The sequence below is a fragment of the Dama dama genome, chromosome 26 (assembly GCF_033118175.1).
Source record: "Dama dama isolate Ldn47 chromosome 26, ASM3311817v1, whole genome shotgun sequence".
Taxonomy (NCBI): Eukaryota; Metazoa; Chordata; class Mammalia; order Artiodactyla; family Cervidae; genus Dama; species Dama dama.
The window spans coordinates 36,813,797-36,834,020 of record NC_083706.1 but is presented as its reverse complement, the minus strand read 5'-3'; the positions used below and the strand labels follow the sequence as shown (position 1 = coordinate 36,834,020).

Below are 20,224 nucleotides of genomic sequence, written 5' to 3'. Positions count from 1 at the left end.
ACTGCCATATGACCCAGCAATCCCACTTCTGGGCATACACACTGAGGAAACCAGATCTGAAAGAGACACGTGCACCCCAATGTTCATCGCAGCACTGTTTATAATAGCCAGGACATGGAAGCAACCTAGATGCCCATCAGCAGATGAATGGATAAGGAAGCTGTGGTACATATATACCATGGAATATTACTCAGCCGTTAAAAAGAATTCATTTGAACCAGTCCTAATGAGATGGATGAAACTGGAGCCCATTATACAGAGTGAAGTAAGCCAGAAAGATAAAGAACATTACAGCATACTAACACATATATATGGAATTTAGAAAGATGGTAATGATAACCCCATATGCAAAACAGAAAAAGAGGCACAGAAATACAGAACAGACTTTTGAACTCTGTGGGAGAATGTGAGGGTGGGATATTTCAAAAGAACAGCATGTATACTATCTATGGTGAAACAGATCACCAGCCCAGGTGGGATGCATGAGACAAGTGCTCGGACCTGGTGCACTGGGAAGACCCAGAGGAATTGGGTGGAGAGGGAGGTGGGAGGGGGTTCGGGATGGGGAATACGTGTAAATCTATGGCTGATTCATATCAATGTATGACCAAAAAAAAAATAATAATAATAAAAAAAAATTTTAAAAAAAAGAGAGAAAATAAAGGATCATTGGATGCTAAAAAAAAAAAAAAAAAATACAAAGTTGGTTGTTTTTAGTGTTTCTGCATCCAACAGCCTCAACCTGCTCCTTGAAGATTGATCAGTCTTCTGTTCAGGAGCCTTTAGAGAAGCCTCAGAACTTCAAAACTGTTCCTCTGATTCTGATAGTTGCCTGAAATTGCCCTTTTTTCACCCAGTCATGCCAACTTCTTACATCACCTCTTTCCATAATCCTTGACAAACAATGCCTTCAACCCTTCTCCCCAATTCCATTCTCAATATTTTTCAACCTACAAATGACAAATAATTCATTACAAGAAAGGAACTTTTTATTGTAAATTTTTATTAGCTTTTTCCCCTAACAGCTATATTTATTGCTATGTATCCATTTCTATGCCCTATCGTAAACACAATATTTATGACATGGAATAAAAAGTGTACATGTTACTGCATAAAATGCATTATTAATAGTCTTACTAAGAGTTTGCTGATCAGGAAGGAATGGTTAATCTTTTTACTTTCCAACTTGTCAGCTACTTCTGCCTAGATCTTTTACTGGGTTGCAATTATATTTGAGGAAATTGGTTGGTTGTTGTGTGTTGACATGTAATAGATGATAATTTTTCTCCTTTTAAATGGTGAGTCATACGATTTGGTTAGCATTTTTATGCAACATATCTTATTTTCAGGAACAGATTCTTATCATTATCATTTCATTATTTTATTCTGGACACTATTATATTATAATATTATTCTAGACATAATTTTTCAGCATTTTTGAAGTTTCTACTGTACTCAAAGCATTAGGCTAAGTAATACAGAGAAATCAAGGTGATTATTATGTGATTGTTTCACCCTCAAATAGCCCCAGAATAGTAGGGGAGATAGATATCTATTCATCAAATGACAATACATGTCTAATTGTAGGAAGCAACAAAACTGAGGCAGAAACAAAGCTCTGTGTAAGCAGGGAGATGCATTTATTCCAATAAGAACAAAAGATAGAGATTTGACAATAAAGCTTAAAACTATCAAGTTTAAAAAAAAAGAAAGAGCTTACAAGCATTAACAAATGTGTTTGTGCATATTCATCACAGCTCTAGGACACTAAAGAGAATGGCAAATATGTCCAAATTCTCACTTATCCCCTCAGTAGTAGGGATGAGGTACAATTTTGCAATGTTGGTGAAAAGGGAAGTCTATTAAGAAAACAAATAGGGTAAGCAAGAATATAAATGAAATATCTACTTCCTAAGCAAATAAGTGCTTGGATTATTTTAAAATTATACATTAGTCATATGACCTTGAGCACTTAACTCTGTTGGCTTCATTTTTTGCATCTGTAAAACTGGGACATGAATTAAATGATTTCTGGATGTCTCATAAGGTAAAAATGCTATAATTATATCATTCACACACAATTCAAATTTTTATTAAGTGCCTGCCATGTATATAGTACCATACGCACTGGAAAATATTGAATAAACATAATGCACAATACATAATGCATAATGACTTCAGAAACTTATAATCTTTTTGGAGAGCTCCATCAGTGTCAAGATCCATGTGCCCAAGTGCCAAAAGACAGTGTCTAAATAATACACAATTTGGGAATTGAGAGAACAAGAGGATGTTGGAACCACAGGAAGCATCCTGGGGAGGAAAAAAGGGACTTAAAATATTTCACAAAAGAAGTTAGTATTTGAGGATAAAATCAAGAGGAAGAAGACACCCAAATCCCCTAACTAAGGTACCCCCAAAGGGAGCGTACAGGAATCCTTAGAGCTCCAGATTGGTTTCTGGAAAATACTACCTTAAAAATTACTCACTAAAAGTAAATATCTAGGCTATGCTTCAGTGCAATTAGCAAGAACTGGTTTTCAAGTCCTTTATAATATGTTAACTTACATTTTGTTTTCTGTGAGTGCTGTTCTTAGTTTTATGGGATCATCAATTCAACCTTTGAAAGTAAATCTACAGTCTGAGGAATAACAATAATGATGAAAACCTTATGATACCTTATACCTTATTTCTAGTGTGTATTATTAATGATGGTAGGATCCGTTCAATGATTCATACACCTTCCTCCTTGAATGTTCAAGGCTGCTATTAGCTCATTGTTATAGGCATTGTCACTGGGCATACTATTCTATGAAGTGTAATGGTCTTCTGATTATTACATTGTAGCATGTGAATAAAGTACTCCATCATTTCATACATAGTCTTGAATGAGAATATATTATTATTTAAGATTTCTTAGGAAATGAGGATGAAATTTTAATATCAGAGATGCTTCAGTTAAACACAGTGACTTGTTCCCAACACAGTAATCATAGATATTCATTGTACATAACAAGTTGGGAAAACTTAAAAAACTGAAGTGACTTAGCACGCATGCACTCAGTAATGTATTTTTTTAACTCACTGACTTCATTATCTTCCTCTATCAACCTTCCTAATGAACTGTGTCCACTTAACACTATTTATTTCCTGTCAGTCTGTCTTTTCTTCTAACTCCATAAATCAGCATCATTACAAATACCTCTGGAGACTGTAAAAGCAGGTGGATTTTTTATCAGTTTATAAGGAGTCTGAGAGCACTCAGCTGCTCATGTAAACATATTACCAAGTACTGTATAGATTCAGTGAAGTTGAACAAATTCTACCTTGAGGGAATATGAACCATGAGGAAGGTCTGGCTAATGGCTGGATCATGCTAAATATCATGACTGTTTCCCTTTGAGTTCTAAATTTAAATCAAGACTTGTTCCTGATTTTTAATCTCCAAACCATGAATCCACCTTTGAGAGGCTAAACGGGAATGGAAAACCAAGATTTCAGAGGGAGCAACAGCTATAGCCAAAGACATTTAAAACCTCAATACATCAAGTCCTTGAATATCATCCTTTGCCATCACGTCTAAGAAGGCTGTGTCTCATAATTTCTAATTTGACAAGAAACACCAAAATCCCTTTTCCTGGATCAAGAGACAAGCTTAAGGATAAGAGAGAAATTTGGAAACTAGGTGACATTTATCTGGACTCTAGAAGCACTGTCAATTAATGTATAGCTTCAGTGAGACGTGAAGTGCAGGAACGCCTGAAAAACAAAGAAACTGTGTGCTTTTGTACATTGAAAAGGCAAGGTTTTTCATTTCATAAAAGGCATGACTAAAATTCATTACAAGGAGGAATTACACATTTCTTATGAAAACTAGACTTGGCTGATTTTTGAGAAAAAAATTTAATTCTCATGGCACATTGTTTATGCCAAAAACTTAAGCAGAAAATCAAATCACAGCTCTGTTACTGGGCAAAGATAGAACAAGAGCTGAAGCAACTGTGGTTCCCTCAACCCCATCTTGCCCAGGACCAGTGGGCCCCCTTCAGCCACAAGGAGACTTTTAGAGCTGAGGAAGCTCCACTGACATCCAGCCAAGATACCTGGGGATGAGACTGGAAAGACACATGGTCCTGGGGAAGGTCTCTGAACACTTGGGTGTGGAGACACAAAGGGTTAAAGACAGCTGCATGGGAGGAGTTAAAACATTGCCAAGGAGAAGGCTCAGCCACGTGGAAGTAATTTCGAAGGAAGATTTACCAAAGGAGCCCTTGTAGTATATGTTGTGCTGTGCTTAGCTGCTCAGTCGTGTCCGACTCTTTGTGAGCCCCGTGGACTGCAGCCCACCAGGCTCCTCTGTCCATGGGATTCTCCAGGCGAGAATACTGGAGTGGGTTGCCATGCCCTCCTCCAGGGGATCTTCCCAACCCAGGGATCGAACCCAGGTCTCCTGCATTACAGGCAGATTCTTTACTGTCTGAGCCACCAGGGAAGCCACGTCCCCGTGTTGTATCAGGGCTTAATTCCATGTGATTTTATTTTGAGGAAAACAGGCAAGGAGGTAGCACCAGGAGGGCACTGGTCAAGTCCAGGAAGTGTGCAAACCTGCATTCACACCCAGCCTGCAGGACTTAACCTGAGGTCCCAGAGGCTTCACCATTCCCCTGCACAGAGGATCACTAGGAACCATGCTTTAAATCTCATAAGTCTTCTGCAAGAACATAGATTCAGTCTGTCTGACAGTGCTTAAGCAAATTTTAAATCATGTCTTGCGATGTTTTAGAATAAATTCACACACATGGTAGGGGTTTGAACTGGATCATTTCTTTGTTTGCATAACTATTCTATAACTTCATTGGCAATTGTTCTAAAACTTCACTGGGTAAAATCAGGGTCCTCTTGATTTTATTTTGTAGGACACAAAGAAGAAGAAGTGGGAGGAGGAGGAGGAATCAAATAAAGAGAAGAAGGGAGAGGAAAACACAGCACAACCACATCAGAGTACTTTATTTAGCCTTAAAAATCCCAGTGCTCCAAAGTCTATAAAAATTAGGTTGCTTTCTTTCTCTAGGCAAGATGGTACTCTGCCACTTATCTCACTGGGCTTGAAAGCTCAGAGCACCATGAGACAGCCCAAAGGGTTCCACTGAGGCTTTATTTCCTCACAAATGTAGAAACAATATCCAGAAATAACTTTCACTGCCTCCTTCTGCCTGAAGATTGGATTTTCTAATTATCCAAACCATCTTGAACACATTTAGAGAGATTTTCCAATGAACTTCTTGACATCAGGGACAGTGACACTGTCAGCAGTTTCTTTCCAGAAACCTTTCCTAAATATAGCAAGTCCTTTCTGACCTGGTTTTGATGGCTGGAAGAAGATCACCACAGTGGTTCTTTCTTCTCCTCTATGCCACCCTTGACTAAAGTCCTGGCAAGTCATTTTAAAAAGAGCTGCCATATCTGGGTGCTGATAGGCTTCCACAAAATGGGAAATGAGAAGGTCTGGAATTGTCTATCATGCAAAAGTGAAAAGAAGTGAAAGTGAAGTCGCTCAGTCATGTCCGATTCTTTGCGACCCAGTGGACTGTAGCCTACCAGTCTCCTCTATCCGTGGGATTCTCCAGGCAAGAATACTGGAGTGGGTTGTGATTTCCTTCTCCAGGGAATCTTCCTGAACCAGGGATCGAACCCAGGTCTCCTGCATTGCAGGCAGGCACTTTAACCTCTGAGCCACCACTTCACAGTGTCCATCATGCAAAGATGGGCTCAATAAAGGACAGAAGTGATGTGGACCTAACAGAAGCAGAAGATAGTAAGAAAAGGTGGCAAGAATACACAGAAGAATTATACAAAAGAGATCTTAATGACCCAGATAAACACGATGGTGTGCTCACTCACCTAGAGCCAGACATCCTGGAATGTGAAGTCAAGTGGACCTTAGGAAGCATCACTACAAACAAAGCTAGTGGAGGTCATGGAATTCCAGTTGAACTATTTCAAGTCCTAAAAGTTGATGCTGTGAAAGTGCTGCACTCAATATGCCAGCAAATTTGGAAAACTCAGTAGTGGCCACAGGGCTGGAAAAGATCAGTTTTCATTCCAATCCCAAAGAAAGGCAATGCCAAAGAATATTCAAACTATCGCACAACTGCACTCATCTAACACACTAGCAAAGTAATGCTCAAAATTCCCCAAGTACATGAACCAAGAACTTCCAGGTGTTCAAGCTGGATTTAGAAAATGCAGAGGAACCAGAGATCAAATTGCCAACATCTGCTGGATTACCGAAAAAGCGAGAGAGTTCGAGAAAAACATCTACTTCTGCTTTATTGACTATGCCAAAGCCTTTGACTGTGTGGATCACAACAAACTGGAAAATTCTTAAAGAGATGGGAATACCAGACCACCTGACCTGCCTCCTGAGAAATCTGTATGCAGGTCAGGAAGCAACAGTTAGAACCGGACATGAAACAATGGACTGGTTCCAAACTGGGAGAGGAGTACGTCATCTAACTTATATGCAGAGTAAATCACGCGAAAAATGCCAGGCTGGATGAAGCTGAAACTGAAATCAAGATTGCTGGGAGAAATACCAACAACCTCAGATATGCAGATGACATCACCCTTATGGCAGAAAGTGATGAGGAACTGAAAAGCCTCTTGATGAAAATGAAAGAGGAGGGTGAAAAAGATGGCTTAAAACTCAACATCCAAAAAACTAAGATCATGGCATCCAGTCCCATCACTTCATGGCAAATAGGTGGGGGAACAATGGAGACAATAGAGACTTTATTTTCTTGGGCTCCAAAATCACTGCAGATGGTGACTGCAGCCATGAAATTAAAAGATGTTTGCTCCTTGGAAGAAAAGCTATGACCAACATAGACAGCATATTAAAAAGCAGACACATTACTTTGCCAACAAAGGTCCATCTAGTCAAAGGTATGGTTTTTCCAGTAGTCATGTGTGGATGTGAGTTGAACCATAAAGAAAGCTGAACATCAAAGAATTGATGCTTTTGAACTGTGGTGTTGGAGAAGACTCTTGAGAGTCCCTTGGACTGCAAGGAGTTCAAACCTGCCAATCCTACAGGAAATCAGTCCTGAATATTCATTGGAAGGACAGATGCTGAAGCTGAAATTCTAATACTTTGGCCACCTAATGCAAAGAACTGACTCATTGGGAAAGACCCTGATGCTGGAAAAGATTGAAGTCAGGAGGAGAAGGGGACGACAGAGGACAAGATGGTTGGATGGCATCACCAACTCAATGGACATGAGTTTGAGTAAGCTCTGGGAGTTGGTGATGGACAGGGAAGCCTGGTTTGCTTCAGTTCATGGGGTCGCAAGGAGTCAGCCACAACCGAGCAACTGAATTGAACTGAACTGGAACTGTCTACACCATGGCAGCCCGATACCATACATTTAGAAGTAACATACTTCCTAAAGTAAGTGGCTCTGCTACTCAGTTTCCTGTGGTCATTATTGTCTAACACTCTTACATCAATGAATTCAATGCAGGTTTTCATACTAAAGTCTCCAATCGGTTTTCCTATACTAACTCCATTTAGGGTCATGATGCTTGACTTTGTTATGAATATGTTTAAATGATCCATCTCCCTGTATAGAAAAAAATTGAACAGATACACAAATATATAATATTTTGGAGTGTTTCTGGGCCCCCTGAAGCCCATGAACTGATTCCCTAGGTGTCCATGGACATTTAGTTACTAAATCCTATGCAACCACATTGCTTCTGGAAATACTTATAACATTTAAGTTGTCTACAGTTGTACTTTGAAAAATTAGCAGCTCTAACTCATTTAAAAAGGCTCAGTCGCTTTGGTTCAAATGTGTCTTTAAGATGAGGAGATGACATTCTCTTAAAGAACGGAAGAAAATTACCCTAAGTGCCAATAACTAGACTTTAAGCATTACACATAGCACCACAGAAAACTGAATGATAGACTGTAAAAGGACAGGACACATGTCAAAGATATTCAAGAATACATGTTGATAAAGTCTCTTGCCTACATTTGAACTGAGAGTTTCTATACGCTTGCCATCATTGGAATACTCAAGAATTACAAATATTTGTCATATTTTATAAACTACCAATCTGTCTTATTATACAGTCAATGTAGATAAGATCTTAATGGAATTTTATTACTTTAATACTAAATCTCACTTTATAATAAAAACATGCAGAACAACCCCAATGGCAGAGTTTAAACTATAATCTTGCACTACGTTGACATGAAGCAACGAAGCCAATAGCATATCTTAAGACAGCAAAGAGCAAAAATATACATAATCAGTAGGAAAAGAAAGGACAGTGGACCCAGAAAGAGAAAAACATCGGAGGCAGAGAAATATGAAACTAATCCTTTAGACATAAACTCTAATCCTAGAAAAATACAGAAAGCAAGACATGAAGGAAGATTTTAACACATAGATTTACATAATATAAAAGAAACATTTTAAAGACAGCATGTACTTATTCCAAAACCAGGAAAGTATAATATATATATATACAAGGACAACACCAGCTTACTCCCCTAAAACAAACCTCGAAATCATCATAAAGCACTTAGAATTTTCTCAGAGAATCAATTTAACTTGCAATTTAAGGTAAAGTTTAGAACTGAGAAAAAGCTGACAACCAAAATTCTTTCCGCCTGTCGGTATCAGATTTCATATCTTTCTAATGAAGAAGACCATCTGGCTTTCTTTCTTTATGTATGCTGTCTCTTCAGAAGTGGCACTATTTGCTTCTGCTTAATTTTGTAATATTCTCTCTTCTTCCTTTACAGCTTTCTTCTCAAGCATGCCTTAGAGAACAAAAGTCTCTAGAATACTGCTGAATTGCATGACTTCAGAGATTCTTGGGGAAACATTTCATTCTTTATGCTATGAGAAAAATCTTTGAGGAAAGTTATTAGTATAGTACATTAAAAACAATAAATATTTATTAGCCCAAGTGAGTAGGAAGTTGGTCTAGATTTTTTTTCCCTTCCGATTTTATTGAGCTACAGTTGACATACAGAATTGTGTGAGTTTAAGATACAGCATAATGATGTGACTTACATACATTATGAAGTGAATATCCATCATCCCATGTAGATACAACATTAAAGAAATCGAAAAAAATGTTTTCCACTTGATGAGAACTCTTAGGATTTTCTCTTTCATGTATAATGTTGGGCTGTGACTATAGATATTTTTTGCTAATTTTAATATTATTTTAAATTTAATTTTAAATTTTAAATTTAATTTTAATATTATTTTAATGCTAATTTTGTTTTTAAAATTATGTAAAGTATTCACAAGTTTCAAAGTCAAGTCTCTGAAGATTGGTTTGGTTTTTTTTTTTAAACTTTTTCTAGGTCCATTCTATTTATTTTTCATAAGTTTATTTATTTTTAATTGGAGGATAATTGCACTGGTCTCTTTCAGATATAGAGAGTGAAGTAAGTCAGAATGAGAGAAACAAATATCATATATTAATGCATATATATGGAATCTAGAAAGATGGGGCTGATGAACCTATCTGCAGGACAGCAATGGGGACACAGACATAGAGAACAGACTTGAGGACATAGTGGGGATGGGAGAGGGTGGGATGAGTAGAGAGAGTAGCATGGGAAATATACATTACCATACGTAGAGAGGCAGTGGAAATTTGCCATATGATGCAGGGAACTCAGATCAGATGCTCTTTGATAACCTAGAGGGGCGAGATGGAGCTGGGGGAGGGAAGTTCAAGGGCAGCGGGTGACAAATGTAGACCTGTGGCTGATTCTTATTGATGTATGGTCTAGAATTTTATATGAGAATATTTCATATAAGGATCTATGACTTTCTCACATGTAGGTTAGAAAATATTGTTCCTGGGCTCAGAGGGCTTGCAATCTAGTCTTCAGACAGATCAAAAAGATACGAAATTTCAGGCAGTAGATGATCAATGTCAAATAAGTGGTACATACTAGTGTTCGGAGAAAGCAGGGGCTCAGCCAGGTTGGGGTAATCATGAAAAGTTTCAAGGACCAGGTAGGAACTGATTGCTCTCCACATGGATATCTGAGTATAAGATAAAGTGGATGAGTGCTCGCTTCGGCAGCACATATACTAAAATTGGAACGATACAGAGAAGATTAGCATGGCCCCTGCGCAAGAATGACACGTAAATTCGTGAAGCGTTCCATATTTAAAAAAAAAAAAAGATACAGTGGATGAAATATTATGATAATGATTACGGAGACCTTGAACCTCACGTCTTACTCATTTTCCTGGACAAACCAGCTTACAGTCTTTGTGGCAAGTTCTACATGTCTACCCAGAGAACCAAATTCTAATAAAAGTCCAGGGATTGAAAAATCAAAGTTATATTAAAATCAGTCTTACACTTGCTCACTCACTTTATATAATAAACACAAGAAAGAAGAAAAAAAGACTGTGGGAAAAACATAAAGTAGTAAATGGTGTATATTTAATTAGCCATTTTTCTCTTCTCAGGTGAAGTTCAGTGGCTCCCAGAAAAGATTATCATGTTTTCATTTTTTGGTTTTATTTTTTTAAAGCTTAGTAAATTTGGTGATTCGTTACCATGCTATCTAACTGTTGGAGTACTAGTGTTTTGAAACTCAATGAAAAATGGTTTCACCACTCATTTTATGGTACCAGATGCTAGCATTTAATGCCAATCTTTCTCACACAGTGTTGGATCATCTAATGGATGTGTAATAACTAGGAATGACCCTGGATAGAGGAATTTAGGAAAAACAAAAAATACTTATGAATACTTGAAGAAGATGATAGAAGAAACATACACATCCTCTGGGCCCTGCTACTCTCTTTTGAAATTTAAATTCTGTTTGATGATTTTTGCTTTGGGGCCAGATTGAATGGAGCTGGTCTAATGAGCAGAAAAAAATGGATTCACTCATCTCAATAAAATCATAAAGTCAGAAAGATACACAGACTCCTCACATACCCTAGATAATTTCTAATAGGAAAGTATTTAAAAAATAAATTTGGTTAAAAGACTGTATAGTTATACAATTAAAACATTTTTCCTAAAAAGGTCTTTTACTATTATCAAGTAAAATTTACTAGGTTTCCAGGGCACAGATGGATAAACTAGGGGGTAATAGCATAAAGTAAGATTCTAACTCACATTTCAAACTCCACATCTCCTTTCCCCCTTCTCATTTCCTACCATCTGGCCCATAGGGAGTAACCCTGGCAGTGTGAACCTTAACTGACACCATAAAGCACAGACTACCTGCTATTGAAGCATTGAGGCTCCACGGTCCTGAAATCGACAGGCACAGAATTTATCATCTCTATTCCTAAGATCTGAGGCAAACAGTAGCTCTTCTCACCCAGCTACATCAACCTGGGAAAAGCAAATCAAACCACCGCGGCATCTGACATCCAAAGACAGTGGGATTCATTCACAGGAGACTATTTTCAGTAGGCTAGGATTTAGGGCATCCCCCAGAGCAGGGATGGGGAGGTGGGCATTTCCAACAAGTTCCCAGATGCTGCTGCTGCTGTTTCTCAGGAGACCTCACTTTGAAAACCACTGGTGCATCAATAAACTCCCTTCTTTCATTATCTCTACCCACATGGCCATTTCCAGGCATGCTGAAATCATATAGAATGCCAGACTTCCTTTCTGTGGGGGCAGACGCTTACACAGTGGCACAGCATTCTCCATATCTATTTTGAAAATAGTACAGTATCATTCCACAAATGTCATTATGGCATGCATCTGTAGATGAGAACAGAAATTGGCTGATTTCAGCAATCTGTATTGTTGTGAAGTGCCTCTTCTATGGCGGATACACTCTCGTGGATATTAATATGCAATAGAAAGACCTTTACACTTTTTATTCATACCATCTGCCCATCAGTGTGCCTCTCCCCAACATCTCCATGTCCCCAATCTTCTCATTGCCAATCTTCTCATCTTTCTTCTTCTAGACTAGCCGACCAAACCATTCACTATTGCCCAAGTGTTGTTTTTTTTTTTTTTTAAATGTGGACCATTTTTTTTAAGTCTTTCTTGAATTTGTTACAATATTGCTTCTGTTTTATATTTTGTCTTTCTGATCATGAGGCATGTGGGATTTTAGCTCCCTGAACAGAGATCGAAACTGCATCCCTTGCATTGGAAGGCGAAGTCTCTTGCCAGGGAAGTCTATGTGTTTTATGTTTCATCCTTGAGGGACAAAGTAAAAGACCAGATGCACTGCCTGGACACTACCCATTGGGAGGGCTTTTATTATCATCTTTTTTCAAGAATATGCCTGAATGGTACTATAGTGCAACCTCTGATCATTTTCAGCTGCTCCTCTTATTAACAATGCTTAGTCTTTTTCCTCTTCCATTAGTTGGTATGAAGGATGACTCATGTTACCAAAGATGTAGACTGAAAGAGAGCCACTAAGACAATAGTGGTGAAGAAAATGGGTATCTGCTCTACATGCTAGCTCTGATTGTTTGTGCCCCTAGCTCTGTTTATGATCCCAGATGAACATCTTCCACCCTGTGAATGATTAGTTGATATACCTGATCTTACCATGTAGTAACTCTAATAAAATCCATCTCATAATGGACAGTTCTGCCCAAATGAGCATGTGGTGTCCTATGGTCAGGTGTCTGTCTCTTCTAGGGCCAGTAATATGACAGGAGTTATTATTTAGAAGATGTACGATTCTCTGCACATAATGGCATAGCCTTTCTCCAAAACCTTGTGAACATGTGCTGTCGCTTTTCCCAGAAGAACTTGGCATAAATTCCACGTGCTGCATTTTTCCACCACAAATATCTATTACACCACTGTATGGCCTGACAGATCACACAGCTCAATGGCAAGGCATTCACACTGCAGATTGGACTTGGTACAAGGCTTTTGCTTGCTGTGGGCCTAACTCAAAACTGTCACTCAATATAGGTCAGAGTGTTATTCTCAAGTGTGGGATATGCTGCACCTAATACTTAAAAAGTCTACCAAGCACTGGATATTCTTCTTTATGGGAGAAGTTGCAAAATTAATAACCTATCCTTTACTTTGAGGCGATGTACTAATGTGGAGGATGTGAAGAGTCCCTGAATGTTTAGTCCCATTTCTCTAGAACACATGTGTCCTCACAAAGTTCTCCAGCATACTACCCATTTCTTGCTTATCCTTGCTGTTTTACATGATATTATCAATATAGCAAACCAGTGTCATGTTCTATAGGATGTTCATCTGATCCATATTATGACAGCTAAAGAGAGAGCTGACATAATACTGGAAAACATGGTAAATACTACCATACAAAGTGAATAAAACTTTCTGTTGGATAGAAAAGAATGCTAAGGAAAAATTCCTAAGGAAGACTGATGGCTAATGGACATCTTCTGTCAGCCCTTCTATCAGCTGGGAATAATAGTTCTGGAGACAGATTCTGAGCAGGGCCATAAAACATGTGCACTACACAAAAATTAATATTCTAAGAATTATGAGTATTATTAAAACCAATTTTAATAAAATAATGTGACTATAGGACACTTTACTATTCATGAACTATCTTGAAAAATTACATTTTTCTTTACAACTCTGTGAGAATATTGGGTTGGGTACTATTATCTTTAATTTATAGATTTTTAAAACCCTGAGGCTCAGAGAACTTAAACTAATTCCGTATGTTAGAAAAACTATCACTTGATGTTTGATGTTTTCACAAATATCAAACATTTGATATTCATATAATTATCAAATGATAAAACGCCCTCATAACCTGACTTCAAGTTAAGAGCGTTTCCCACTTGCCTACTGAGGATTTTTGTATGATGAATAAGATGAAAGATGCAATAATAAGAGTATAACATCACGCTTTCCCTCTAGAATATGAGTGAATTCTTTTAAAACTTCTCATTACAGCTCTGTTCTTTTACACTAAGAAATAATTATAAGGACTGACACTCAAGAAGCAGGTCAATCAGTGAATTAAGAATAGGATTATTTTTAAAGTAAGAGTTCTTGACAGTTCTTGCGAGCTGGAGGGAGGCAGCTCTTCAAACTCTGAAATAAAATAAATATCTTCTCAGAGAGTTAAAAAAAAAATCAATGCTTAAAGGATTAGAAAAGAATTAAGCAAACTCATCTTTGAAAGAAAGACTAGTACCTAGACCCACGAATTTCAGCTCCAATAAGAATGAAAATCTAAAGAACAATAGTAAGCCATATGAAAGGACTTGGTTAACCATGGAAGGAGAGAACGGGTAGCTCCAGTGGCAATATTGACATTACTAAGTCAGCCCTGTTCCTATTAGAGTGTGTCCAGCCGAGAACTGACCACCAAGGCCCAGTGGGAAGCAGATTCAAAAGAGGAAAATGGATGTGAGCTTCCCTGGTAGCTCAGTGGTAAAGAATCTGTCTGCCAATGCACGAGACAAGGGTTCGATCCCTGATCCAGGAAGATCCCACATGTCTCAGAGCAACTAAGCTTGTGCACCACAACTAATGAAGCTGCTCTATTGAGCTACAACTATTGAGACCACACGCCACAGTTATTGAAGCCTGTGTGCCTTAGAGCCTGTGCCCTGCAACAAGAGACACCACTACAGTGAGAAGCCTGTGCACCATAACTAGAGAGTAGCCCTCAATCACCACTACTAGGGAAAAGTCTGCGTGGAGTGGCAAAGACCGAGCACAACCAAAAGTAAATAAATTAATTAAATTATAAAAGACAACAACAAAAAGAAGAAGCTGGATGTATTAGGCCATCTTTGGTTGAAATTACCAAACACCTTTGTGAAAATAAACCCTATGCTGATGCTGGCAATGATTTCTATCAATTAGTTCATTAATTTCACTGAATTCATTAATTAGCACCAGTAGTTTTCTGGTGGCATCTTTAGGATTTTCTATGTATAATATGATGTCCTCTGCAAACAATGACAGTTTTACTTCTTCTTTTCTAATTTGTATTCCTTTTATTTCTCTTCTTCTCTGATGAGGCATGGATGGACCTAGAGTCTATTGCACAGTGAGGTAAGATAGAAAGAGAAAAACAAATATCATATATTAATGCATATACATGGACTCTAGAAAAATAGTACAGATAAACCTATGTGCAGGGCAGAAACAGAGACACAGATGTAGAGAATGGACATATGGACACAGAGCAGAAAGGGGAGGATGGAACGAACTGAAAGAGCAGCACTGACATGTATACACTCCCAGGCTTCAGCTGGTAAAGACTCCTCCTGCAATGCAGGGGACCTGGGTTCGATCCCTGGGTTGGGAAGATCCCCTGGAGGAGGGCATGGCAACCCACTCCAGTATTCTTGCCTGGAGAATCCCCATGGACAGAGGAGCCTGCTGGGCTACAGTCCATGGGGTCGCAAAGAGTCGGACGTGACTGAGCGATTAAGCACACGTATACACTACCGTGTGTAAAACAGCTGGTTTAAGCTGCCGTATAGCGCAGGGAGCTCAGCTCGGTGCCCTGTGATGACCTAGAGGGGTAGGGTGGGAGGTGGGGGTAGGAGGGAGGCTCAAGGGTGAGAGTATATACGTACACATGTATGTGACTCACACAGCTATACAGCAGAAACTAACACAACATTGTAAAGCAATTATACGCCAATAAAAATAAACTAACCTTAAAGAATTAATTAATTAATTAACTTAAAAAATTCAAAACAAAAACAAGTGCTAGTAGTAAAATTCCACTACTAAAATACTACTGTCCAGGCTCCTTATGCCCACCCTCCACCAAAAAAGAAAAGGTTATCAAGCCACCATGCCTTTCTTGCATGGCAGCCAAAACATTTCATGGAAACTCCCCAGCCGCTGGAATTTTCAGACTCCTAATTTTTCACTCAGTTTGTCCTTGGCACCGAGAGAGGACGAGCAATAAGTATCACAAGACCCATATGGCGGGAGAAGGCCATTTGCTCCGCACAGGCTGATGGATAGGCTGACTCCAGAAAGCTTCAATTTCCAGGAGGAAAGACAAGCCAGAATCTGTGCCATTCTCTTCTGAGGCAGCCAGGATTTCTTGAGCAGTGCTCAACCATCACAACAACCTTAGAGTAGGAAGATCACTAGAAGGGACAGGACGCAGGAAGAACGCCTCTCTCTCAGAAGGCTCTCCTTTCATTTCAACCCTGCCAATGATGCTCCTCACTAGAATCATGACTGTGAAACATCCTAATGGTACAGCTCCTCCTCTGGATCAGCCTCCAGTCATGGTCAGGCTCGACAATCAGCCAGGCTCTGGCAAGGAGTACCCTACATGAGCTCGACATAATCTGTTTCAGTGTCTTGCAGAGATAGACATCCTGGGGCCTATAATGTCCTTTACTGCTTTGTAGGTGTAGGTCGAGAAGAATCAGGGGCTGTGCTCCAGAGGCCGTGGCTCCATCTAATGATGACTGAGTGCCATCTACATTCCTTGGTCTCCTCAGCTACAGCTGAACACCAGTTTTCCAAAGAATCCTCAGGCCACTTCAACATTCCTCACCAAAAGTCAGTGAAGTGATACAATAAAATAAGTCTATCAAGGAAAAAAAGGAAATGTCTATTATTCCCTTCTTTCTGCCTCCTCTATACCTTTTAGTATATAACTTGATTGCTTTGCATATAGTAATGTAAGATAATTACATGGCTAATACTCTCTCCCCACAAGACTGTGAGTTTCTTAAGGAGCTGTAAAAATAAACAACTCCACCCAAATGAAAAAAAAAAAAAAAAGCAAAGGTTATATCTATTCAGAACTCACTATAACAAGGGAGTCAGCAACCATCATTTGTACTTGGTAGAAACACAAATGCAGGCAAGAGAAAGCTTTATAACTGCCAAAACTGGAAGGCTTCAGGTATGCTCTGATTGGAAGCTGTTGGCAAGAGCGAGCAGAGGTAGGCTAAACAGAAGTGGTGTGTCTTGTGTGATTAGTTTGGAGAACATGTTTGGCTTTCTGATTGGTCTTGACTTGGAAACAGAGGCAAAAAGTAGGGATGCTGGCACTCATAGACCAAGTCTTGACCGTTCTGGGCTGATGGCTACAGACTGTGAGTCAGATTTCTCTTGTCATAAATAATCTGATCACTGTCCTTTGTGTGTCGTTCTCTCAGTCTCCCCATTTCATCCATGACACTTGTGCAGAAAGTTGACCAGTTCAGGAAAGGGTAGATATAAGGGCAGATACTTTACTGCTTGAGGATTCTCTAATTGTCTCCATATTCAATAATATTACAAAATCTTCTTGACCTTTTTGTTCCTATATCATTCTGACAATCATCTGAGTAGGCTGTGCAAATGCATTTAAGAGTCTGGATAAAATACAACAAACCAGCATCATGACCACTATGACAGAAACAAGAATAATGAGTAGCCCCCATAAGATGATTCGGAAACAGGAACTCTGGTTGCTTAACCCAGGTCAGGAGAATAAATCATGTGCTATGAAGATCAGCCTTAGAGAACAAATAGTTTTTTTCCTTAAGATTTTTTCCTTAAGCTTGTTCTACTTTCCTTGCACCCATTTCATTGATCCAAGTATAGCAAGAAGTATTGACAGCATCATAGATGACACCAGAACTAGCCAATAAGAAACAGTGTTAGAAGCTTGCATCACTACTCATGCCAACCAGTTCAAACTGATGTGTTTTCCATCTAAGGCAGAGGTGATATTGTTAAAAAGCAATTTGTCTCTTTGTCTCATTACCAACACTGTGGATACTTCTCTGTTTGCATAAAGGAGTCAGTAATTCTTCCAGGGAGAGTGTTTGAATAATTAGGAGTGCCTTCATATATTAACTTACATCTGATTTATGGAATTATAAATAAGATTTCATTAATTACAAACTTGTATTAATAAAATATCTTCTCTCAAGCTTTGGTAACTTAAAGAATTAAGTTCTTTCCATACGGAGAATTTTCAGAATACCTTTCCTGAAGTAAATGAGATATTAGTGTAAAGCAAACAGGACCAGTGTGCTGGCCACAAAGGAAGCAGCGTCGTATAGGGGCACATGGAGATCCAGGGAAAAAGGAGTCATTTATGACATAAAGTTGGAACCAAGCCATTACATTATCTGGGTTACACATTTGGATCTCCATTAGTCATTTCCAAATGACAAAATGTTTGGTCATTGCCCTTCAAAGGTTGTTGAATTAAAATTTAGAATTATCGAGGATCTGATCAAGAGATTATAATAATTGGCTCTTTTTCTGGAAAAGAAGGTCACTAGCAAAGTCACAGGTTGATTTTTTTTTTTAAGGTCATCTGTTCTTGCAGATGCAAGTGGAAATATCACCCTATAGTCTCATTTAATGAAACCAGAATTGCCCAGAGGTTTTGATGATAGGGTCTGTTGATAGATGTCATTTCTAGCAATTAGTGAGATTGAGGGGAGTGGATAGCATTTAGGATAACCTAAGAATGAAATTAGTGTATACTCTAACAAATGTTATTAGGAAGGAAGGGAAAAAAATAACTGCAGGTAGGCAAAAACCAGTGATCTTTAGAAAATGATGAAAAGGGTGAGTATACACAAGCAAATCAAAAACAAAGCAAGAATTAGGCAGGTGTTTTAGTCCAGTGTCTTGGGGGAATCTATACATTATGTGAGGTCATTTGTTTATTTTAATGTTCTTGGGTTACAGCTTATTTCAGAAAATATGCTGTTTGGAAGGATTTCTGAGAATTCTCAGTTTGAGGTCCCCTATTGGAGTAGTCTTTCAATTATGTAGAATTTCAAATTACCTCTTTAGTTGTGAAAGGTGAACCCAAAGATTGACTCCCTGGAGTTTCACTGCTGTATTTGTTGTTAACGTTATCAGATAAGGTTACTTCCAGAGAGGTTCAAGGGCAGTTTTTCTTTGATGTCTCTTCCAATAGATGAAAACTCTTGGTTATCATACAGAGGCTCTTTGGGAAGATGTTGTAGGAAGGTGGCAATAGGGAACGGATATAGCACATAAGTCCCCTGTAATATTTTGTCCTATCTGCATGCAGTAGGGAAGATGAAATCACTAAATGCATGAGCCTTCTAGTCACCAACGTGTCCTCCAGGGAGTGGACCATAGGGCCACAAGACCTAGTGAGAGTACTTTGGCCAGGGAGACTCAGAGTTTCTGAGATTTTTCCTAATTTTAAGTTAAGGAAGATTTTGCTTCTTTCAACCTTTCCAGAAGATCATAGGCAGTAAAGGAGACTAAAGGTCTTGAGAAACCTAGAGTTATTATTCCCCATATAGCCTGTGCCTTGTTCACTGACACAAAAGTTGATATGCCAGAGGTTGGAAACACAAATTTAAGCAGATTTTTAGCATCTCCAGGGGTTGTAGATTTCAGCAAGGAAATGCTTCAACCTTTTCTGGAAACAGAAAGGCAATAACTAAAATATAGTCAAATCACATGGAGGTGGAAGCTGGATAAGATGCATTTCATGGTTTTCAAAAAGCCCTTGAGGTTTTGGTTTCTGCCTATGTCCTACCTTTACAATTTTTTCAGCAGTATGTTGTTGACAGGTGAGGCATGACCGCCAAATAATCTCAGCTTTGTTTTTTAAATTTCCCCACCAAAATTAATTTAAGATAATAACCAATTTGTCTATACCATAATGAATAGCTTCAGGCCAAAGAATAGTTTCAGCATTGGAGTGAAGAGTGCAACCAGATTTTTCCCATTCTTCCATTTACAAGCCAGAGGCTAAATGTGGGTATTTTATAATGGCTTCTTTGCATCCCTCTGGGACGTATCCTTTCGGGGATTAGACAGGATGATAATCTGCTTGTTTGACATACTGATCTGCTGGAGCACTTCTTTTATTTTCTTTTATATTGTGTCTTTTTACACAGGCCTCAACTTTTATAATAGTCACCTCTCTAGGAAAGTTGGGATGTGTTTAAAAGTTCCTTAACTGGCTTTTCGGTTCCAATGGGGGTTCTAGTAGCAGTGAGAGTCTTCTTTTGTTTCCAAAGCACTCCAAAGCCAATGCATATCTGCTGTCTGTATATATGTTTGTTCTCTGGCCTTTGGTTAATTGCCAAGGTCTAGTATGTTCAGTAAGTTCTCCATTAGGCTTATTTTACATACTGTAAGGTCTTCCCTGATGGTTCAGCAGAAAGTATCTGCCTGCAATGCAGGAGATGCAGGTTCTATTCCTGGGTTGGGAAGATCCCCTGGAGGAGGAAATGGCAACCCACTCCAATATTCT

At 38.7% G+C, this 20,224-nt stretch overlaps 1 non-coding gene across 1 annotated transcript; it reads left to right on the top strand.

Annotated features, from left to right (window-relative positions):
• Nucleotides 1-10,106: 10,106 nt before the first annotated feature.
• LOC133047362 (U6 spliceosomal RNA) lies at nucleotides 10,107-10,213 on the top strand. The gene has a single exon (XR_009690728.1). It is a non-coding gene; the product is annotated as a U6 spliceosomal RNA (small nuclear RNA).
• Nucleotides 10,214-20,224: the final 10,011 nt, after the last annotated feature.